The 22,169-nt window shown below is 36.8% G+C and overlaps 1 protein-coding gene across 3 annotated transcripts in view; it reads right to left on the bottom strand.

Moving 5' to 3' along the window:
• Nucleotides 1-21,228, bottom strand: part of LOC109071936 (semaphorin-6D-like) — a 140,833-nt gene extending 119,605 nt beyond the window's left edge. The window contains exon 1 of one of the 3 annotated variants that reach the window (XM_042772679.1): nt 20,973-21,228. The gene's annotated coding sequence lies outside the window, so the exon portion shown is untranslated. The remainder of the gene's footprint in view (nt 1-20,972) is intronic. The other 2 variants (XM_042772677.1, XM_042772680.1) reach the window with 2 other exon arrangements.
• Between the last annotated feature and the right edge of the window lie 941 nt (nt 21,229-22,169).

Here is a 22,169-nt window from a genome sequence, read left to right as displayed (position 1 = left end):
CAAAACTTTTAAATCTCTGTATTTAAGTATTGCTGCTTATTTAAATCACCCTTGAATAATACAGAATACATTTAGCTATAGCTTTCCCTGCAAATGCTCATTTTTGGCATCACCTTAACATCTATTTAAAGACAAAAACCAAATCCATCCAAACCATGAGGAAATATGCAAAAACCTTTGAGTTTTGCCGAAGCCAGGAGAAGTTCCTGAAAGGAAGCTGCTGAAGTTTGATTAAGTCAGAGTGCCTGAGGCAGGAGGTCTCACCATCCCAGATATATCTCTGGAGAGAGGAGATCGCTGGGGAGTATTACTAAAGATAAATAATGCATGGACATCTTCTCAATAAAACACACATTGGGGAAATACACACACACACACACTATGCAGAGCCTAAAGGGTTGCGTGTCCAACGCGGAGACTAATGCTTCAGTTTCTTTTCAATTTTGTCTAAATAAACTAAAACAAAACACTAAAAACTGACATCAGTCCATTTAAATGCTACAAATGAAGTTAGATTTCAAAACATTACAAATGTACAAAACCAAAATGGATATTAACTTTGAGATTAGCTAAAGACTACATTTAATGTTAATAAATTAATACTGTTTTTAAAGATTATAAAGACGTCAAAAGTAATCTAAATATATAAAAGGGAGAAATAAGCATGAACAGTTAAATATCCATTATCAACCAATACAGATATAATAAAAAGATATCTTATATGGATAAGTGATATTGTATCTTTATATCATGCATCCCTACTTGTCTTAAGAAACTTTAGTGAGATGATCACAGATCTTCTCCACTGCGTGGTGAAAAACACCAAACTACACTAACATCTCTAACTTGTAAAAGATTAAAATCTCAAAAAAGTCATTTACATCCCATCCATTGATGATTCAGACAACTTTTTATGACGTTTACTACTTTTTGCCAGGGATAACTTGGCAGAAGTAGTTTCTGTTTCCTAAAAAAATTAAATAAAAAGAGATGTGGGTCAGGATTCGGTTTCAGCCTAGTTGGGGACCATTCCCCCCTTTCCTTTCGTATGAGAGTGCAAATGTTTTGACCCTGGGCATCTTCCACCTTCAGCTTCCCTCTGGAAGAAAAATCAATGGCTTTGGTATTTAGGACACACTGCTCCTGCTTAACCTTTGACCTTTCGACCCAGTCAGACTGCGTCAGGAGGAATATGCAGACTTTGTCTAAAGGAGGTCAAATGTTTTTAAAAGTATTTTCACTGAAAACACTACAGGGTGGTCTGATGTCTCCATCTTTCTCGCTCTTTTTTTTTTTTTTATTACTTATTTTTTTTTAAACGAGAACCACCAGGAGACTATTACGACAGAATAATAGCTGCGGAAACGATTCCACTAAAGAAACATAATATTATTAAGGTGAAGCACAATCTGCATTGTCCCTTTCCCATCTGCTGGTGGTGTGTGATATGAGAGATTTATAGAGCAGTTCAGCATGTTAGTTTAACTAATGCCACATTCTGTGTGATAATAAGCTGTCGATCGTCACAGAGGAATGAGATTAGCTCTTCCCGTCCATCTACACACTATTATCATGCTAATTGAGAAAGAACCAAAAAATATCATCTAAATCTGAACTGAATGCAGCATTGCTGTATCACTAAGCGCTATGGTTAACTGTGGCTGAATGGTTTGCTCATTGAGCTTTGAGGAACACATTGAACGGTCACGTGCTGTACTCTATGCTTCAGTCAGCAGTTAATTAACCAGCCACAAAATGTAAAGTATCTGTCTAAAAAGGTCTTGCCCATGTTGTGACTTCAAAAGTAGAGATATAGCTAGCCATTTAATTTAAAATTCATAAAATTGAATGTATTTTTTAATATCCTTCAACACTCTACGGACACTTTGGCAACTGAATCACCATTGGCTAGTAAATTTGTTAGTCTACTGAAAACCCCGTTCTTAAAAGCTGAAAAAAATCAGAAGGAACGCCGTTATTTTGACAGGAAAATACAACAAAGAATATCGTTTACATCAAAGAGTATCAAAACTCTGATGCTTTTTGGGTAACATCCACTAGGTGGCGCTTCGGTAGCCCGGCCGCCATTTTGGGGTGAAAATTCCAACGAATCAACAGCACAGATACACAGAAACTGACAGAATAACAATGAAAGAGAAGTCAAAGTGGAATAAAGGAATGCAATGTTGGGCAATCCACTGCAAAAACTATCAGTGTGACAGTAAAAATCCGGTCTTTCATCCGGCCTTCATCGTTTACCCAAAGATCCTGACTGGTAATTATTCACAAAAGAGTAAAATTTTGAAGTGGGACGTATCGCTGTCTTATGCACCTGCTAACTTTAACTGTTTTTAGTCTAGTAGTAAACTTAAATCCTTTTAGGAACTGCAGGTCATAGTCATAGAAACCATAATAATGATTTATATGGATATGACACTAAGTATTGAGCTCATGCCACTTTACACATTTACAATTACTTACTACATTATTATTTACTATGATACATGATGACCTAGATTAGAACATGATGCATTGTTGTGCCTCTGTCATAATGAAATAATTAAACAATTTTGGAGAAAGTAGCTGTGCATGTGTTTTTTTGTTTTTGTTTACAGTCTTCCTTTAACGGACATTAATATAAGACAAAACTGCAAAAACAGTTAACAGTCAAGCTGTTATATCCCTGTTATATAATATTTATTGTCCAACATTCCTAATTTTTCTATCATTAATTGAATTTCATATGTTGGTATTAATTCAGTGTTTATAATGCTAACACTTGAACTTAAAATATTTTCAACCGAAACTGACATAGTTTCTAGAGAACAAAAGGTTTTGTGAAAAAAGGGAAGCCTTTAAAATAAACTGTTAAAAGGATATGATGATCACTAGTCTAGTGATGGTACGTTATTCTTGTCATTGTTTAGGCTGTACTGCAGCTTTAATGAATTTTTTTTTTTTAAAACAAAGCAGCTGATATTTGCCATAGTGACAAAACTCAATAGAACGCTCCATTGCAACAGCGGTGCCAATTTTGGGGTGAAAACGACTTGGCACTCCACTAGATTCTAACACACACACACTTATCTAATTTACTTAATGCTAATATTATACATTTTCATATTCAAGCTCATATATTCCATGTGAAACACCCTGGGGAAGAAGTCCAGTTACCGTTAGTATATGATGATGGGATACACTGGAGATATTTTTAGGGGGACTGTCTAGAGGGAGGTTTGTGTGGGATGGGGGCCAGACTTGATTATTTCATGGAGTCTTGAACGCCCCCCAGTAATATCCACTGTGATCACTATATGATGACACAAGGGACTGGAGAGAGAGACAGAGAGAGAGAGAGACAGAGGAGGAGCGAAGGAGAGACAATCTAGGTATATGCCTGTAGTGAAAGATGCATTAGGGGTAATATCAGTCTCTGTGGTTGAAATGTCTTTATGGCGAGTTGTTTTTCATACATCAGAGATTGCTCCACAGGGATGAGCTGCAGGCCAACACACAGATAATGTGAGAAGGCAATCAAGCAAGATCAAATGAAGCAGCCTAAAAGCACTACACCAGAAGTGTGTGTGTGTGTGTATGTGTGTGTGTTCGTGTGTGTGTCTATGGGAGAGAGATATTTGCTGGTACCAGTTATATCACAAATAGCTTGAAAGGATAAAAGACCAAAAAAAAAGACTGATGTGCATGTCATGCACACATGCATTTCCCTTCCCACATGTACAGTTGAGTCATCATATGGTTAACGGTGGGACATACTTGAGGAATGTGAGGCGGGGGGCTTTAGTGGGCACTCTGGCCAAGAGCCAGGGGGGTTATTTTATACCCCTTCATCAAGTCTCAATTCTGGCCCCCACGTCCACAGCCAGGCCTAAAAATAAACCCCATCTGTAAAAGAGTGTTTGCAGAAACACAGTGCGAGAGGGACATCTGTTTCTAATCTGAAACTAGACAGGGTCCAAACCAAACCACAGGTAATCTGCACACGCTCACAGAAATTGGCTCAGACGTACAAAGCAGATTCTGAGCTTTAAAACGTTAGATCGGCCTCTTTCTCAGAACTGCACAAGAATGCCTTCATAGAATCTACAAAGGTCAAACTAGACTTTCTATTTATAGGGGGCTTGGAAATTGGAGGGATTCGAAAGCAGCACTAGTGGTCACACTAAATGTAAATATACTTGCAGGGGTACAAGCAGGTACAAGTGGTTTATATTATTTATCTGTCAAGACAGAGTTTTGTTAAAGTGACAAATCAAACCCAAGAATAAAAATTCTGCTATCATTTATTCACCCTCATGTCTCATACCTGTATGTAGTGGTCGACTGATATATCGCCATGGCCGATAAGTTAAGTTACGGTAAGGTTTTCTGTTTGGCTGATGCGTTCATTCCAGGATTTTTTTTTGACAGCGCTGAGAACAGCAGCGCCTGAGCACACAGTGCTCACATTCTCCCTCTTGTTCGTTGTCGTCATTAACAGTTCTGTCCGCGGACAGATGTCTGTCTAATAATCAGATAGAACTGTTAAACAAAGGAATTAAAATGTATATAAAAAAGTATTATAACAATTGCTTTTATATTGTTAATAATAGAAAGGTAAACATTATAATACTTTCTCATTTGCGTCAGCATTTAGCAAATATGCATTTATATAATTTAAACAAATCTTTGAATGACTAATGAACATCTAATTTCAAAAACCTTGCAAACTTAGTCGAATCCAGCTGTGAGATCTTATGAAGTGCTCATTTGTATCCTGCTAGATTGCGTGTTCTCTGCATGACGGTCGGTCCGTGTGAATTGAATGCGGACAGGAGAGTTCAGCTTCACCAGAGACGACAAACTTTAAACTCATGATTTCAAATTATGCTGTGCTTCATGCTTTGTCATTTTCACTGTGTGCTGTATGTAAAATGAGTGTTACCTTGGCTTTATTTGTAAAATAAAAAAATGTGATTCCCAATGCACACAAACTTCACAGGACACTGAGTGCCCTGTTGGTTACAGTGTTTACTTCCTTTTTAATTTTATTTTTATTAAATATTTGTGAAAAATACGTTGTCATTTAAAGTATAAGCATGTTTATTTTACACATTTTTTTTATCCATTTTCAAATGATTTCAAGTTTCTTAAATATTAAATAAAATAAATAAAATTATATTGGCTTTATATTGGCCATCGGCCACCCTGCTTTCCACGACCACTTCCTATATGACTTTGTTCTTCTGCAGAACACACAAAAAATATTCAGCTACTTTTGTCCACAATGAATGTCAATGGTCTCCAAATTAACCACACTGACTGGACCCCATTGACTTTCATTGTATAGAAAATGGCATTTCTCCACAAAACAAAGAACATTCAAGTTTGACACGACATTAAGGGAAGTAAATGATGATTTTTTATTTCTGGTTGAACGAACCTATAAAAGCAAATGGCAAGGGAGAGATAAGATGTTTACAGCTGGCAAGCCGTATTAATATAGACTTCCACAGATATGCAGGTACAGAGGTGTGTGTGTGTGTGTGTATACTGGCTAGTGTACAAATACTTCAAACAGCTCTTCCAATCAGATTTTAAAATCTGGGGGGGAAAAATCCTTTTTTCAATAATAGATTTACTGTTCAAGTGTTATATGAAGCCTTTTTTTATTATTATTTGCCAGACTTTTCAGACTTTTTCTTGTGAATAATCTTTTGGTGTGAATCCATCAAGTTCCAAATAAATCAAATTAAATAAGATAGATTTCATTATTAAAGTATTTTACCGGATCATCCAAAACTAGTCATTACAGCATGTTTGTTTATTATATAAACCATTTTTTCATATAATTCCCAGCAAAACAACTATTCTCAGTCACACATGCTTTTCTCACAACTATTTTTCTTGCAATTGCTTTAAATCCATTGGTCCCATGGTGACTGTCTTTAACAATTTATCAGTTGTTTTATAATTCCCAGCCAAATCTATGTGAACACAGTTTTAAAGTTTTTTTGTGCTATGTTTCTATAAAATAAATGTGACTTGGTTTATAATGCATATTTTGTTTCATAATGCAAAGACATTCATGCATTTTCCATGCACACACACGCACACACACACACACACATATACATATAAAAAATATGCATTTTCCATGCATATAATTATTTATTTATTTTTAAATCGTCTATACAATAACCTATTCCACAATACAAGGTTTTAGTAAGCCCACCCGCTCCAAAGCACACATAAAACAAATTTCAACTTCTGCTGTGTTCTGTGGTTAATGAATGCTGCTAGTCCTGGTTGAGTGACGGGTGGTGTTGCGCTACCTTGGGATTCCACGGCCTCTGTGAGAGGGAGAATCTCCTTATCTTCAGGCTGTAATTTCCTGCTCCGTTTCACTCTTTAGAGCCATAAAAAAATTTCATTTTAAAAACATGCAGTGAGGCAGTCATTTATCCAGCACTGACTCTGATGAGCGCATTTCAGATGCTCTTTATAGCCACCTATAAAAGTTATAGCAAAACAAACCTGAAACACTCAGACTCTTAAAGGTCACCGTCATGTCAAATACATAAATAAAATTGATTTTTTTTTCTTGCTTAGAGGCTGTCAATAATGCTGAGCACCTGAGAATAAATTATTTCCTTCTGATTTTGTTTGCTGGCTGTCTTGCTTCATGTTGATGTTTCTCCATTTGTAAGTTTACATGCTTGAGAGCTTTGTGAACTTTTTAGAAACAATGGGCAGTTCCAGCATTAACCTAAACACTAAGAATCACCAACTGACAAGTCAATTAGTGAAGCGGACTGTTTTGTCTCAGGAATGTACCAATATAAAAATTCTGACAAAGCAATAAGCAATTTGGTACTTATAGTACCAAAACCATTAAGTTTCCACACCATTCAATCTTAAAGGGGCTTTTACGGGTTTGGAACGACATGGGGGTAAGTGATTAATGACAAAATTCTCATTTTGGGGTGGAGTATCCCTTTAACAATGTAAAAGAGAAAAGCTACAGGAGAATTTAGGTATCATACCATCATTATTATTACAGTAAAAAAAAAAAAAAAAAAAACTATTCATTTTGAGATATGCTAATTGCTAAAGATTACATGTAAAACTGTTATTAAATTAAGTGTTCTTTAGATTTATTTTAAGTGAGCATTAGGTGATGGCAAGGGTATTTAAAAAATTAAAAACAGAGTAAAATTAGCAAGCACAATGAAATATCCAACCCCAAATTATATGTGACCCTGGACCACAAAACCAGTCTTAAGTCGCTGGGATATATTTTCATCAATAGCCAAAAAAATACTTTATGACTCAAAATTAGCGATTTTTTTTTTAATGCCAAAAATCATTAGGATATTAAGTAAAGATCATGTTCCATGAAGATATTTTGTAAATTTCCTACCATAAATATATAAAAATTAATTTTTTGATTAGTTTGGTTTAGACTGGTTTTGTGGTCCAGGGTCACATATGATATAAAATAAATAAAAAAATAAAAAATAACAAAAAAATACAGACATCACGATAGTGGTTATATTTTACTTATTTGCAAAATAAATCAATGCACTCTTGGAAAAGTGTCTTTAAATTAATCCCACCACATTCACAAATCACAAAGCTGCCCTACCATTGTGCTCCGTCTCGCCATTTTTGGACATAATAACCAGTCTTATGTAAACACCCCCTAAGAAACCCATCCAATAATCCATCCAGGTGAACCTGAAAGCAGTGTAATTACCCAGGGCTTCCGGTTCAGGCAACCCACTGACTAGTTGATTTTAAAAATGTGTAGTTTTGCACATCCCCAGGAAGAAACCACTCACTCTTCAAATCAGATTCCATCCTCTAAATTCATTAGAGGGTGATGAAAGAAACATAAATGGCTTCATAATAACCTATATCAGATTATCCATGTATGAACAATGCTTTATCTTCCACCACGAGTGGGAAGAATGGTTAACATAACGTCCTTCTCAAGGCATTCTGGGAAATAAACATATTATAAAGGAGCCCTGAGAGTTTAAAACCAGATTAAAAAGTTGAAGGCTCACAACAATTCCAGGACAAGCAGCTAATCAATGCAGCAGGAAGAGTTGTTCCATTATAAAGTGATTAAGAGATCATTTAAAGCACAATCTGGAGCAACCCCAAGCCCACAACCCTGGAGTGAGACAATCAATAACCTGTATGTATGGAGAACAATAATTAAAACGGAGAGCTGCAGTTCGCATTGCAGGTTGGGGTGGGAGAACGAGAGGGGGGTGGTGGCTTCGGATGGTGGTTTGGGGAGGAAAGCCATTCTGGACACATTTGCCCGTGGATGTGAGCACAGCTTTGAATATTAGCATACCAATGTGATGAGTACAAAAAGGTGTCTGTGTGGAGTCTGGTGGCTGAGGAGATGGTTGAATATTCAAATTAGGCAAACGGGGTAATCATGACTCCATAATCAGGTGGAAAGAAGTGTCGCTAGAAAAAAGAAATAATAAAACAATGACACACTTCAGCGATTTCACACGGTTATCACTCAGTCTCCATTTAGCTCTCATTACTCAACTAGCCTTACATTCTTAAAGATGACAGTTTGTGTAGGCAGCCACTTCTTTCCTCATGAATCACAATGTGTGCATGCGTACGTGATCCACATGCTGTATTTGTTTTCATAGAAGTGACAAAAAAATTCACATTCATTACATTTACAGGGTCAAATTCTGTCATCGAATAAGACAATATGGGTTAATACCTTCTTTTGAATTACAGATGCATAATATATTTGTCATCATCATTTTGTTTATTAGTATTGATTGGATTTCTATATTTATTTGTGCATAATCACTTCCACAAACGTAATTTTTTTAAATACCTTTGTGGTAGGGGTGGGCGATATGACCAAAATCTTATTTCACGGTATGAGAAATTTTATTTCAAGATAACGATATATACCTCGATATAGCTATTTTTATTTTATTGTTATTGAAATTAAGAAAAAAAGCAAATTTGGTCAGTAATTTTTGAATAAATATGATGTGTGTTTTTAATTTCATTCAGATTAAATGGGCTATGTTTATTTTAATTATGGTATGAAATTTTAATTTATTTGGATAAAGTGTTTTAGGTTTATTTAATAGTCTTCACAGTATCAATCAAACATGATTTACATTAATAATGACAGACAGCAGCAGGTAAATAAAGCTGCTGTCCCTGTAAGACCGACTGCACGGATCCAATATACTGAAACACATCCGGTTTTCACCCAACTGTTTTATATTTAATTTAACACACGGCAGGTATTATGACATCACTGTGTGTTTATTTGACCATTCAAGCACAATAAAACATGAAAAAAAATCTGATTTTGTGATTGCATGCTGTCGAGAGAGGGCCTTTCTGTGCGCGAGCTTTGGCTGTGTGTCAGTCAGCTTGAGCACCGCATCTAGTTATTTTTCACCGCTTATTGCACTTAATAACTCTACCAAGTGCGTCCCACTAATTTTCTCATTCATGCATGTTTCCTTATAACTCAAAAGGTGTATAACATTTAAGCAGTACACAGTTGCACAGATATATTTGCATACCGTGGAATACACGATATACCAAAATCTCTAACGATAGACACCTTATTTCACAGTAACAATATATACCGTCACATCGTCAGGCCATACTTTGTGGTCTTTTATGTTCACTGAAAGTCTTTAAAGACTCTAATAATTTAATAGGACTAATAATTTAATGTAATATTAAGCAAATCACAATGTATATTAGGGGTGGGTCGATAAATCGAAGTGCCAATTTATCATGTTGTTATTTCCAGCCGCAGGACGTTATTGATACTCTGGCACCAAGTATCGATATTTTTTTAAACATACAAAAGATCTAAATTCATACCTACACTGTGGCTCTTTACCACTTTGGCTTACCGGAGCGGCAGTACCTCCAGACTTCTTGTGGTGGCGCTTCCCAGATTGCGGAATGGAAATCGTAATTCACAGTGAAGAAGAAATATGAGCGTAATGGTAGACCAACAACAAATCAGAGATGGATTTCCCTCACTATATGAGTGAGAGATAGCGGCGCCAGCATGTCCATTTTTATGTCAACTCTTTATGTTTTATGCTCTCTCTCTCTCTCTTTAGATATTACAAGTGCAGTGTATGCAGTGTGGACAGGTGACACCGACTGGCAGAAACATAAATGTTATGCCACGCATGTTAAATTTAATTTGCAGAACTTTTTGTGCTGTTTTCTATCAGTTTGGACTAGAATAGAGAAAACTTGCACTTAACCTTTTCACAGGCATTTTTTTTTCATAGTTAGACAGATATCGTGATGTATCATTAAAGGATTGTCTAGCAATGTATCGATTACACAGAATTGCTGCATTCGTGATATTATCATATTGTGAGCCATGTATTGTGATCTGTATCGTATCGTGAAGTACCCTGTGATTCCCACCCCTAATGTACATTATAATTTCTGACATCCAATTTCACATTCGGATTTAAAATTATTTTATTGTTAGCACTTTATTTTTAAATTCTACAACATAGAAAAATAAAATATAAAATAGTATACTTATATATATATATATATATATATATCAGCCATTTATCAGTTAGCAGCCATAACAATAAAGGGGTCATATGATGCGATTTCAAGTTTTCCTTTCTTTTTGGAGTGTTACAAGCGTTCGTGAATAGATGATATTGCAAAGAGCTCGTGCAAAGAGAAGATAAACCCAAAAAGATATTCTTTATAAAAGTTAAGAGTTGTCCACGCCCTCCTAAAAACCCTCATTTAAACATGCCCCCACATGTCTACGTCACGATTTGGGAAGATTTGCACAACGCCGCCCAAATGTTTACGCAAAGAAGGAAGGCGTAACACTGACTCTCGCTGTTGCCACCGGCACCATGTCACGGAGACGCTGTCTCATTGTGAAATCAAAAATACTTTGTTTGGCTTTCCATTTTATGCATTTTATGGAGCATTTTATGGAGGACGTTTCCTGATCCTATGGAGAGAAGACTACAGTGCCGGCGCTTCTGACTCACAGTCTGTATGTACTTTTACATATGTAAAAGGATTTGCCACTGATGAGCAGTGAAGAACAGCGGTTCCCAATTCCAGTCCTCGCACCCCCCTGCTCTGTACATTTTGTATGTTTCTCTTATGGCTGCAGACGTTTGTTCTATTCGAATGTAAGTGCCCTGCGAAGTGAACATCACAGGATATTCCGCCATGATTCCAGTTCGAAGCAAACATATATGTTCCATTCAAAGTGCATTGAAGTGTGCGAGACGTGAATTTAAAATGAATTTATTTACTAGGGCTGTGCGATATTGAAGAAAAATGCGATAACTTATTAAATAATGCGATAGTCGATATACGATACGATAATGCTTAAAATGCCACATGCTCAGATGAAACAGTTTTACTCCGCTGTCGCTGAGTCAGTTCTGTGAACTTCTATAACTACCTTGTGTCATATGGTGCTGGTCATATAATTAGAATAACATCAAAAATTTTATTTATTTCACTAATTCCATTCAAAAAGTGAAACTTGTATATTATATTCATTCATTACACATAGACTGATATATTTTAAATGTTTATTTCTTTTAATTTTGTTGATTATAACTGACAACTAAGGAAAATCCTAAATTCAGTATCTCAGAAAATTAGAATATTACTTAAGACCAATACAAAGAAAGGATTTTTAGAAATCTTGGCCAACTGAAAAGTATGAACATGAAAAGTATGAGCATGTACAGCACTCAATACTTAGTTGGGGCTCCTTTTGTCTGAATTACTGCAGCAATGCGGCATGGCATGGAGTCGATCAGTCTGTGGCACTGCTCAGGTGTTATGAGAGCCCAGGTTGCTCTGATAGTGGCCTTCAGCTCTTCTGCATTCTTGGGTCTGGCATATCGCATCTTCCTCTTCACAATACCCCATAGATTTTCTATGGGGTTAAGGTCAGGCGAGTTTGCTGGCCAATTAAGAACAGGGATACCATGGTTATTTGTATGCATGTATGTATCAAGAGCTCCTGTAAAACCACAACAAATTCCTTGTGTTTGTGCACACTTAAGAGGTGAATAAAGCTTATTCTGATTATTATTATTCTTATATAACTAGCATACATGTTTCACTTTTTGTGAGAAGAAAGCACCCCAACAGCGACTTCTGAACTCTAGCATTACATAAAAATGTAATTTTAACATTAGTGTAATTATTTTAACTTGAGTTTAGGAACAATAATAAAAAGAAAAAAATACAACACTGCTTAGTATTTACTCTATGAATTCAATATGAACTGATTTTATTTAAGCTATAAAAGTTATTTGGGTAAGAGCAATGAGTGATTTTCTCTTTGCCTTTTGTTCATGGCCCCATATATTGCAAGCCGTAGTGATATGCATATTGCGATATGTACATTTGCGATATTTCGATATATTGCACAGCCCTATTATTTACAGAGGTATATGATGTCACACTTGTCTGTGAGCTCACTTCTAGCGAGCTGATTATCTGAATCAGGTGTGTTAACAAAGAGAGACATGCAAAATATGCAGTGCTGGGGGGGCGCGAGGACTGGAATTGAGAACCGCTGGTGTAGAGTAGCGCTTGTTGTTTGTCATTTCTCCGATCACAAATGCAGACATAATTTCGTTTACACGGCGCAATGCAACGCAACGCATAACAACACAGTATAAGTCATTATAATCTGTAATTATTTCCCCAATGGATGTAACAAATGGCTCATTTGTAATGGGTTTTATTGTTTTTGTCGGTGTTCTGACTGGGAAATGCATCACAGTATGACAAGGGGCGTAACATTTCCGTCACATGCTTGAGGCATTCTGCCAATCACAAAGCACTGAATAGCTGGCCAACCGGAGCACACCTTGCTTTTCAGACCGATGAGCTTTGTAAAAATAGAAGCGTTTCAAAAAGGCAGGGGAATACAGGAGAAACAATAATGTACAGTACAGTATGTGGAAAATAATGTGTTTTTTAACCTTAAACCACATAAAAACATTTAATTACACAAAATAATGTTCTTTTTAGCAACATCATATGACCCCTTTAAATTGTATTCAGAATTGTTTTATTGGTGCACAAGTATTATCAATAAATGATTAAACAAATAAAAACTAACTAAAATATTATTCCTGTAATTCTAATAATCTCCATCTAAGAGACAACAGCTTTTGACAGGAGAAACACAATCAATGTTTGTAATAGCCACAAATGCAATTTAAATAAAAAAAAACAAACAAAGTATTTTTGGACCTCATCAGACATCTGTTAGTGATGAGAATTTGCAAATCCATTTTGTCTTACCTACATGCAACTCATTACACACCTGGAAATGAATGAAACATCATCTTGTAGGGAACAAAGCTGTTGTACTCAGCAAGCAATCTGCCTTTCCTTTTTCTGCATTTAATCTTTTAATTTGCAAACATATCTCTGTCTTTGTGTAGTGTCTGGACACACTCCATCTCAGTATGCTTTGCAGGAGTGGCCAGTTCTCTGTCTCTCTCCATCTGTGGCTGCTGTGGTTCTGTGTGTGATGTTTGACAAGAGGTTAAAGTTTCAGAAAAATGGCTTACAAAGCTGCTGGAAGCCAGGCATGTTTTCCAAGGGCAGAAGGGAGCTGAGGGCTGAGGTCTGTAACTCGTCCAAAGTGACATCCAACACACACTCGTCCTCTCTCTCTGTTTTCTCTTTTTATTTAAATAATTTTTTTTTTTTTTTTTACTGCTTACTCATCCAGGCTTTACAGCCAAGTACTAGCTCTTCTAGTAGTGACTGCACGTGCCTCCACGGACAACTCCAAAGAATGATATATTTTTTTCCCAGCTACCATCAAGACTGCATTTAAATAATAAATAAGCAAGCAAACAAACAAACATCTACACATATATTTTTAGAAAAGGACCAACCAATTTATGCCATAGTACAACTGAATTTACCCCCCAAATTGAAACGCTACACTGGAAAAATCATTGGGCCTCGTGAACAAAACTTTGCATAGATTTAGTCTTAAAAGTGTTTGTATGCACAAAAGCTTTCAGAATTCTTAAATGGTGCTCCAGCCTGCACAACATTTCGCCTTGGAAATCCCAAGATTTTGCAAACAGTGGTGTGAAAAAGTTTTTGCCCCCTTCCTGTTTTTTTGTTTTGTTTTTTTGCATATTTGTCACACTTGAATGATTCAGATCATCAAACAAATTTTAATATTACACAAAGATAACCTGAGTAAATACAAAATGCAGTTTTGAAATAATGATTTCATTTATTAAGGGCAAAAAGCTGTCCAAACTTACCTGGTCCTACGTGAAAAAGTATTTGCCCCCTAAATCTAATAACCTGTTGTTCAACACTTCGCAGCAACAACTGCAATCAAGCGTTTGTGATAACTGGCAATGAGTCTTTCACATCGCTGTAAAGGAATTTTGGCCCACTCTTCTTTGTAGAATTGTTTTAATACAACCACATTGGAGGGTTTTCGAGCATGAATGGACAGTTTAAGGTCATGCCACAGCATCTCAATCGGATTTAAGTCCGGACTTTGACTCGGCCACTCCAAAACTTTACTTTTGTTTTTCTTGAGTCATTGAGAGGTGGACTTGCTGGTGTGTTTGGGATCATTGTCTCGCTGCATAACCCAAGTGTGTTTGAGCTTGAGGTGACAAATTGACAGCCTGACATTCTCCTTCAGGATTTTCTGATAGAGTGCAGAATTCCTGCTTCCATCAATTATGGCAAGTCATCCAGGTCCTGAAGCTGCAAAGCAGCCCCAGACCATCACACTACCTCCACCATGTTTGACTGTTGGTATGATGTTCTTTATATGAAATGCTGTGTTGGTTTTACACCACACACACCTTCCAAAAATTTCAACTTTTGTTGCATCCGTCCACAGAATATTTGCCCAAAAGTCTTGGGGATAAACAAGATATGTTTTGGCAAATGTGAGACGAGCCTTTGTGTTCTTTTTGGTCAGCAATAGATTTTGCCTTGGAACTCTCCCATGGACGCAGTTTTTGCCCAGCCTCTTTCTTATTGTTGAATCATGAACACTGACCTTAATTGAGGCAAGTGAGGCCTGTACTTTCTTTAGATGTTGTTCTGGGTTCTTTTATGACCTCCTGGATGAGTCGTTGTTGTGCTCTTGAAGTAATTTTGGTGGGCCAGGCACTCCTGGGAAGGTTCTCCACTGTTCCAAGTTTTCTCCATTTGTGGATAATGGCTCTGACCGTGGTTCACTGGAGTCCCAAAGCCTTAGAAATGGCTTTATAGCCCTTTCCAGACTGATACATGTCAGCTATTTTGTTTCTCTATTTTGTTTCTTAGATCGCAGCATGATGGGTTGCTCTTTAAGCATGCTTCACTTTATCAGACAGGTTCTATTTCTTGATTCAACAGATCTGGCAGTAATCAGGCCTGGGTGTGGCTAGTGAAATTTAACTCAGCTTTCTAAAATGATGTGGTTAATCACAGTTCTTTCAACATTTAACAGGAGGGGGCAATTAATTTTTCACTTAGGGCCAGGTAGGTTTGGACAGCTTTTTTCCCTTAATAAATGAAATTATAATTTAAAAACTGCATTCTGTATTTACTTGCATTATCTTTGTCTAACATTAAAATTTGTTTGATGATCTGAATATTTTAAGTGCGACAAATATGCAAAAAACAAAAAAACAAAAAAAGGGGACAAAAACCTTTTCACGGCACTGTACATACATCCCCATCCCGACTTTTGCCCAAAACAACCATATATGCAGCTAACAACACTTAGTTTAACTATGCATTACCTCATCTGCATATAACTTCCACATGCAAATTCCCATTCATGTAATACTACTGTATTTAACGGTGCAAAACACAGACTGTAAATGCTGTGCCATTACACTGCTAGAATTAATTCAGTATCCTTGTATTGTTTAAGAATAAATGTAAATTAGAATTAAAGGTAGCACTTTAGAACAGGGAACACTTATTCACTATTAACTACGACTTTTCCCTCAATAAAAACCTAATTTGCTGCTTATTAATAGTTAGTAAGGTAGTTGTTAGGTTTAGGTATTGGGTAGGATTAGGGATGTAGAATAAGGTCATGTAGAACAATGCATTAATATGTGCTTAATAAGTACTAATAAATGGCTAATATTCTAGTAATATGCATGCTAATAAGCAACTAGTTAAGATACCCTAAAATAAAGTGTCACCAAAGGAAAAAATTATCAGTGTGAACACAGTCTAGAGCAAGGGTGGAAAATTGCACACATGCAAACCAATGTCTAATTTGTGCATGTCTGTTTATACATGAGATCTCTGGTCTTTCATGCTTGGTATTATGGCTGCCAGTTTGAACATTTACAATGAATTCTCCTGAAATGAAAATTGCACGTTTAATTTCATATCAACACAACATATTGACACCTTTAACAGGGTGTTATGTTATGTTTGTTTAGACATTTGCTGGAGAACTGGACCTGAAACTTGTTTTAAATCAAAATCTAAACTTCGTTTTTATAAAATATGCAATAATAATTTTACTAAGCACTACATAGGCAATGAATCATTGACCGACATAAATCAAATGCCAAAACTCCATGCATATCCTGAAATTCAGCTATGCAACAGGTGTGTTTTTTTTTTTTGCCACTCAGAGATTTTTACTGTCCCAATCTGGCCACCCCAAATATCCCAGAGGCATCACAGCCTGCATTCCTCAGACTAGAGTAAGAATAGAACTGGTACTTGGACTCTGTTGAGAATTTCAACAGAATTTCTTTAAGTGTGAATGTGTGACAAATTAGAATCATCGAAAACCAACAACTTGATAACAGTGTTAAGTACAACAATGCCATTCATTACAACAGCAGATTACGAAGGCCTGGCAGAGATGCCACGACCTCTCAGCTGGAATCTTAAATCTGTATGGCTATTTAGTATTCTTGCATTTGTATATAACACAGAGACTCTGCGTTCTGCATTCACAATTTCTGGAGATGTTCATAATAGCTGGAACGCCACAAGTTGTTCCCACCAGGAGAGAGGAGGCCAGGTTTGAAGGCCAAGGCCCACTGATCGCGCTGCCATGCTGGGGCTGGCTGCCACTGCAAGAGGGCTGCATAATGGATGATGCCGAGGCCCTAGGTCTGACAGGTAATAATTCACTCCCCAGGGGTACGAGACCCCTCACTGGACTTAGGCAGCCAGGCAGAAACAACAGCTCTCATTCCACTGCACCCCAATAGCCTCGTAACCCTCCTCTCCAGGTGCATCTTCCAGCTATCGGCTACCCTGTTGCTACGGGTTGCAACAATAAACATGAAATATGAGGGGCCATTATAATGTGGAGTGAACTCCCCAGAGTAACTAATTGAAAGTGATCCATTGTGTCTCACAGCCGGTCCAGAACAGGTACACAGTGGTTGTTTAGTCCGCATTCAAATGTAGAGAATGAATTGACTTGCATTTGTTCCATTCTAGAGTTTCAATCTAACATAAAAATGGCTATGAATAACTAAAGCAGGGTAACAAGTCTCCAAAGTAAATTGTCCTCATCTAATGAAATGGGGGGGGGGGGCAACGACAGTAGGTGATGGCTTTGATCCAAAGTAGCACCAAGGCTATTTCAGGAGCCATTAGGAGCACAGAGCCATCCACCGTGCACGGCTAGCGTAACATAATTTGGGGCAAAACTACAGCAATGGAAATTGGAAATAAAATTACACCCAGGTTATATGCATCATTACCCTACCTAGAGGCAGCCACGAAGGGCTAAGACAAAAAAACTGAGGGTAATTTAAAGACAAAATGCCTCCTGTGTCCTGTACCTGTATATGTCTGACTATTAAAGATCTCCTTCTAGACGAGCAGGTTAATGATCATAGAGAATCATTACAGTTTAAATCAAAGCTTTTAACCAAAACAAGGACTAGAGATGTCTGTAACTGTACTCGTTCCAAATGGATCTGGCTGCCGGATTGTTTTGCTTCAAAATGACAGTTAAATGATTGAGAACTATTCTCAGTAAAATAGCCAAACCAATCTGTGAGCAAAACGCAGCTACCGGCAATTTCATCTTTCATGTACTCTTTTCTTACGAAAAAGACTTAGTCAAAAACTGTATGTATTTTGTATACAGTTTGCAAAGATGTGATTTAAAGTTCATCCAAAAATAAAAACTCCATCATCATTTACTGGTATGGCTTTCCAACTTTTTTGGAACACACATACACACACACACACACACAGAAATAATAATAATAATAATAAAAAGTCTACATTTTTTGCCCATACAATGAAAGGCAATTGGGATCCAATGCTGTTTGTACCCCAACATTCTTGTGCATTCAACAGAAGAAAAATATTATACAGGCTTGGAATGAAATGAGGGTGAGTAAATGATGACAGTTTTCATTTTGGGGGGAACTATGCCTTTAAATACAAGGAAGAAGAACATGGACAAATTTTCCACAGAACAAGTGAGTGTTGACCTCGAACAATACAAATGTCAGCACAGAATATTCAAGGGTAATCGTAATACTTAATTTCTAATAGTCTTAAAATCAGCAAAGCAAGGCGGAGAGAAAAGCTATTTAAGTGGAAAACCTCACACTCTCTGAATGTATTCATAATACTGGAACCCATTAACATTCTACTTGGGTCACTTCAGAATTACTGGTTGAATGTTTAAGTGCACTTATACAGCAATCATGGACCAAACCTACTTATTAAACAACAGTTATCAAACGTTTTTTTTAAAAAAAAAGAATAAAAAAAAACACAGGAAAATGTCTAATGATAGCTCAGAGAGCTATTCATTATTCAATAACACTTAAGATGATTCAAGGCAACCTCAGGGTAGACGCCAAAAAGATACCTCCTGCATCCGGAGGAATAAACTCTCCAAGCTAATCTTAGAATTTTTTTATCAGAGAGGGACAAACGCATTTTAAGAAATCTAAAGCAGGGTCAAACAGTAACCAGCACTTGGAGCAAAAACATTATTGAAAGTGACAAAAATGCCCCAGATAATTAAAATGTGGCAGGGAAAAATTACTGATCTATAACAAAGGGACCAGCAATGTAATCTAGTAAAGCATTTGTGTTATATGTACAGATATTACAGATGCTTTTGTATTTGATAGGTGACAGCCATAATTGTTCCAAATGAGAATTTATTTCTATTGATTTTCCCACTTAATGGACATAAATGGATGACATATTGTCCATTTTATATAGTTACAAAACAACAAACCCTCATAATAGATGAAGATAACTCTGAAAATCACTTCCAGTGGTCAAAAAAAAAAAAAAAAAAAAAAAAGCAGCTAATTCTGACAGTGCTATGAAGAAGCATAGCTGTTCTATCTGGGTAATTATTATGAGGTTTTTGTTATTTTAACGAAAGCCAACCTTTTAAACTTACAGTACTAATTACTGCTCGGTCCAAAGAAAAAAAAAAAAAAAAAACTATTAACAATGTCAAAAGGATCACTGAAAATGCTGATTTTGAAACGCGTATTTGCTCGCGTGCCTTCTGAAGAGAGTTTGCTCGCGTAGCCATACTCGACTGCACGGTCAAATGCACTTCTCAGTTAAAATGCAGGTCTTGGCAAGATATTAGACACAGTCAGCTTTGTCTTAAGTGAATGTATACAGACAGAATGGAAAAAAATTCTGATGCGTCAAAACAGACGCGTAAACGCAGCTTAAACCTCCAGCAGACCATTGTGTCATCAAACAATATTGGCAGGAAAAAAAGATAATCACTCCCTTAATGCTCTCATCTGAATAACTTTAAGGCTTTAGCTTTAATAAGCCCTCTAGAGTTAGATACTGGAAAATGTCAAGCACTCTTTGTTTCTAATGCGTTTCTTTGTTCTTTGTTCATTTTATGTTTACTTGTCTTACCGAAGCATATGCCAAGCACGGTTAAATGCCACTATGTTATTTAAGTATTAATTTGCACTTTTAAATTAGTTAAATTAATTAGTTGAATTCTTAGGAGTGTGCTGAATAGCAAAGCTTTCCTGTAATATCGAGAATAGTGATTTAAATCATGCTAACGACTAATAAAATTTTGGTATCGTTACAATAACAGTAGTAAACTGTGATGTTTCGGTTTATCCACAGCTGTCATGAAAAAAACAAAAAAACAAATAATGTTTGAATATCCCATATTTGTTTTTATTAAAATTGCTCTGTGGAAACAATAATTTTATAATTCGTAAGCGTAATTAATTCGCCGCCACACAGCTGGTAGAGGTGCGCAACACGCTGAATGAATAGTGCACTCTCAGCTCTATGCCCAAGGCCAAACTCCTCCAAAACCAGCATGCCCATCTTTTTGGACCAGGATATAGCTAAGGCTTCCTCTTTTTATTCTACTGTCCAGTTGGCCAGTGCTTCGCTTGTTTTCTAAACAACTGAACGCTTTCCTGCAGAGCTTGTAACCCCAGACACACGATGTGTGTTTCACGTGCAAACACTAGTCTAACCAGTACAGGTTAAACTAGAAAACTGAAATACTTTACATGTCATCATGTGTTTCTCATCAACATGACCAACGTGTTGTTCACAACATTGTCACGGCATTAGAAATACTGTAGGTGGACAATCTGCATTGAAGACTAATGCTATACACATTTCAACAGCACCTAAAACGTGCAAAACTAAGAATCTGAGGCGTAAATCAGATCAGAACCGCATTGTCTGTAGCAATAAAGGCTGCCTTCACGTCGCCACTGACTGCAATATTTTCCGACCTGAAACGATACCTGCGTGTTTTGCCACAAACTGTACGAAAAAAATCGCAGTGTGTTTCATCCTATCCAAACTTCGCAGACTGTCACGGCCACAGTTCAAATCATATAAACAGACACGAAGAAAAAACTTCTTACAAAGGAGAAACCCAGCTCATTTACCTTTGCTTCCTTTTTTAATTTTCCTTTGTGCTCGTGCAGAGGCTTGATTCCTTGCAGACGCGCAGCTCGTCCGTATTAAAACAGACGAAACAGAAAAGCAGGGTGTTTGTTACATGTTCCCTCAGTTGGTTCGTTGTGTTCATTAATCGCATTGGTAAGAGCGGAGCACCCCTTGGCACACACAGCTGACACACGCCTATGAAAAAGCAAGACTGCGCTAGAACTCTATTACATTGTGAGGGATCGCTCCCAAACCACGCCCCTGATATTCGAGTGACAGGTCGCTTGCCCAATCAGAATCCGCCGAAGTGTTTCGGATGGTTCTCTTTAAAAGTTTTCCATAATCCCCGCCCAAAACGTGAACTGTTTGCACTGTAGATCCTTTTACATGACTAATGTCCATTACATATCCAAAACAGCTGACCAGAAAAGAGTCTGATGGCCAGTAGTGTATGATGTAATTGCATTTACAAATTACCTCATAAAATCAAGGCATTTGTTCCAATAAGGAGATTTTTAACATGTATAACAAAACATTTCATTAAGAGATAATATTTTCCCCGGCACTGATTTTTACTGCCATTTTTTAAATCTGTGCCCCAGCCCCAACCACAAAAGAACTGTATAGAAAATATATTATGTCAGATGTTTAAAAAAAGTCAACTGAAATAAATTAGAAAGAACCATTTCTGGCTGTCACCCATTAATTCAGATCAATGTCACATACAAAGGTAATTCACAAAATCGCATAATATAATAAATGCTCTGCTGGAAATCATTTTACAGATCTGGTTTAGAAATATGAATTATTAAAAAAGAATGAACTTAATTTAAAAATATATCATATATTAAATATTTGGGGCATTTTTGATCTGTGCCCTGGTTCATTTCTGACCCTCAAAGACACATACTCTAAAGAGCAAACATTCAACAGTGTGGCTCTGTTCACAGAGGTTCTCTGGACTAAGGTAGAGAGGAGATCAACTTGGTTCAGTGGGCACTTTTAGAGAGCTCAGCTCTCCCTTGACGGGAGATTTCCAACAGAGCTTAGCCATGGACCATAAAACCTGGGCATTTTGCAGTGGTCAGACACTAAAGTCCATAGCCATGTGATGTTGCTGAACAAATTTTTTCTTGCCATTTACATGTTATTGTAACATAAGAGGGAAAAAAACATGAAACAGTCACTAAACATGT

Source organism: Cyprinus carpio, chromosome A16 (genome assembly GCF_018340385.1).
Source record: "Cyprinus carpio isolate SPL01 chromosome A16, ASM1834038v1, whole genome shotgun sequence".
In the NCBI taxonomy this organism is placed as follows: Eukaryota; Metazoa; Chordata; class Actinopteri; order Cypriniformes; family Cyprinidae; genus Cyprinus; species Cyprinus carpio.
The sequence above is the reverse complement of the archived record's forward strand: the minus strand, read 5'-3'. Positions and strand labels throughout refer to the sequence as shown.